We start from the raw sequence: 2,708 nt of genomic DNA, 5'->3' as shown, positions 1-2,708 counted from the left end.
GGAGGAGGTGTTGGTATGTACTTTTAACCCCCCACACACTGCAGCTATCTTTATTTTCAGCTGTGGTATCCTTTAAAAATTCTGGAGCCCCCGGTTTTGCATTTGTGGAAAAAATGACCCGCTCTGGTGTGCACCATCCCATTCACTTTCATTAGCCAAGCGGTTTTCCCCCTGCAAGCGTTTTAAAAAATGCTCCAGAACCTCTCTGGTGTGCCCCAGCCCTAAGAGTCTGTTTATGACAGTTTATTGCACATTCACAAGCTGCAGTTATTTTGTATCATATATTTTAGAAAGTATTGCCAGTGGGCTTTTCCACCTCTTGTTTTAGTTTAGCTTTTTTTTTTTTCTCTTCTTCTAACAGTTACCCTTATGACAGAAAATACTACAACAAATTGGTTGATTTAGTACCTTATTTCCTGCGTGACAGTTGTGTGTTGATTGGTAAATATGGTGTATCTTAGCTGTGCTAATATGTCTCGATATATTGACAAATTGATTTATCCTGCTAAAGATCTTCAAAGAGGTATTTCTGTTCATTTCTGAAAACCTAGGAGAAAAATAAGTGCATAATTATGGAAGGAGGAAAACTAAGCTCAAGGAATTTCCCTTGACTAGACATCTAAGTGATTTACAGCAACCATAAACATGTCAAGCATAACTTTGTCACCTGAAGCAAATTAACACTCTATCACTGCAAAGAGACAACTTGCTGATTTTGCTCTTCTATCATGTTATCAACGTGTTTGGTGTTGTTTGTATTTGTTTGGCAGATGTTTGGGTCATGTTTATTCGGCACAGCATTTGTAAAGGATTGCAATATTTCCAGGCGGTGTAATTTATCAGCCTGAAAGGTAACACTGTCGAGACTCTGTATACAGTGGTACAGTAACCTGTCAAAGTCAGTGGGTGTCTCTGTACACTCTGGAGTGAGAAGTGTGTCAGGAAGCTGGAGCGTAAAGAGGAACAGGAGATGTAAGCTCTTGAGGGATAGAGGACATGCCACAACATAACTCTGCCTTTCACTGAAATCTCCCCTGGCCATTATTGGGTGAAAAGAACAAATAACCCTGAACAGAGAGTGAGTGAGTTCTCTGTGAGTTCTGTTTGTAAGGTTATTGCACTTATGTCAAGTTAACAGAGACACATACATGCACCTAGTATTTTTTTTATGGACGTTTTGTTTCTAGATGTGTGTAGAAATCCCTTGATGGTGTTAATTTAAAACAGGTTTTCAGCTTCACTGCTCTTTTACAGGATGTTTTTCATTGTTTTGTTTATAAAATGTGGTGTAGTTTCTTTGCAGAGCAGCAGGTCAGTTCTTAAATGGTTAAGTGCATTTATTATATCGCATACAAATATGTGCACCTGGTCTTTCATTTTTTTTTTCTTTTTTTCTCCACACAAAATCAGTGTCAGACAAATACAGTTTGAATGATTTAGGCCCAAAATGAAGGTTAATGTCAATTTAACAGCCAAACTTGACGTTCTTGTGATATAGCTTTGTGGAAGAGGTACCTATTCGCTTGATAGCTCTGTGAAACTGTTGCCTACAGAGATGGGCTCTTGACACTGTCTGCCAGCCTGAGGCTGTCCGCTTTGTGTCTGCTTTAATTGAAAATTAATAGTTAGGAGGTTGCTATGGAAATGATACCATTGCTTGCAGACAGCAAACCCAGCTTTTTTTTTTTTTTTTTGCAAAGAGACACTAGTGGTATTGTTTGTCCTTGTTGACCTTGGAAGTTCAAAAGCCTGGAGGAGGAAAGGAGATGCAAATATTTTACTTAAAAAAAAATAATTTACATATTGATAGCATTATTTCTAATAGCAGAACGATTCATTTTTTCTCTCCTGATGCTGGCACATACAGAGACAATATATGACAAAGCTTTAATTACTAGAATGGATTTGCAGGTAGGCAAGTAAAAAAAAAATCACAACAAAAAAAACATGTTATCATTTTAGTAAATGTAAACACATTAGAGTGAACCGTTACTTGACTGATGTGATAATGGAAACTATCATTTATTTCCCCTGGAGTACATAAAGTCATTTGTGTCATTATATACATTATTCACAGCTTCTTTGAAATGTGTAAGCTTTGTGAAACAGTGGGCAGTTGGGAACAATATAAAAAAGGTGATAGAAGCTGAAAGAGAGAAGCCTGGATATTGATAAAGGCATACGTCTTTATCGCTGCAAACAATGTTTATATTCATTTGCTTACATGACCGTGTGTACACTTGAGCAAGATTAATTGCTTTCCAGCTGCATCCCATTTTAACCCTGTCAGATCAGTCTGGGGAAGCATCTCGCTATCTTTAGCTGCAGTTTTGGGTTCAGATTGGAGATATTCACTTGTGTGCCTTATGACACTGGGTTCCTTAGAAACAAGCAGAAAACCAAAAATAAATTGGGATTTTTTTTTATTAAAGTGCCTTAAAACTTAAAGGAAAAGTTGTTTATTTCGCAGGAGGTGAAAAGTACGCCCCGGGGGGTTGAAGGTGAAATGCGAAATTAGCTGTAATTATTGAAAGCGTCTGTATAAAAGGCTATTAGACGTAGTTACTTTAAGTGCTTCATGCACCTTTTTCCCTGTTCAGATTAGTATTTGGATGCAGATAAAAGTAGCCACAGATGTTGTGCCTGTGAATGGTGCAGCAAGTTGCTGGATGCTACAATATGTAGGGGCAGGCACCCAGGCTCAGGAT

The 2,708-nt window shown here is 38.0% G+C and overlaps 1 protein-coding gene across 1 annotated transcript in view; it reads left to right on the top strand.

Annotated features, from left to right (window-relative positions):
• Window positions 1-992: 992 nt before the first annotated feature.
• The window catches only part of FOXP2 (forkhead box P2), a 314,143-nt gene continuing 312,427 nt past the window's right edge, over window positions 993-2,708 (top strand). Inside the window, exon 1 of the mRNA XM_068276462.1 lies at window positions 993-1,078. The gene's annotated coding sequence lies outside the window, so the exon portion shown is untranslated. The remainder of the gene's footprint in view (window positions 1,079-2,708) is intronic.

Source organism: Hyperolius riggenbachi, chromosome 3 (assembly GCF_040937935.1).
Source record: "Hyperolius riggenbachi isolate aHypRig1 chromosome 3, aHypRig1.pri, whole genome shotgun sequence".
Taxonomy (NCBI): Eukaryota; Metazoa; Chordata; class Amphibia; order Anura; family Hyperoliidae; genus Hyperolius; species Hyperolius riggenbachi.
The sequence above is the reverse complement of the archived record's forward strand: the minus strand, read 5'-3'. Positions and strand labels throughout refer to the sequence as shown.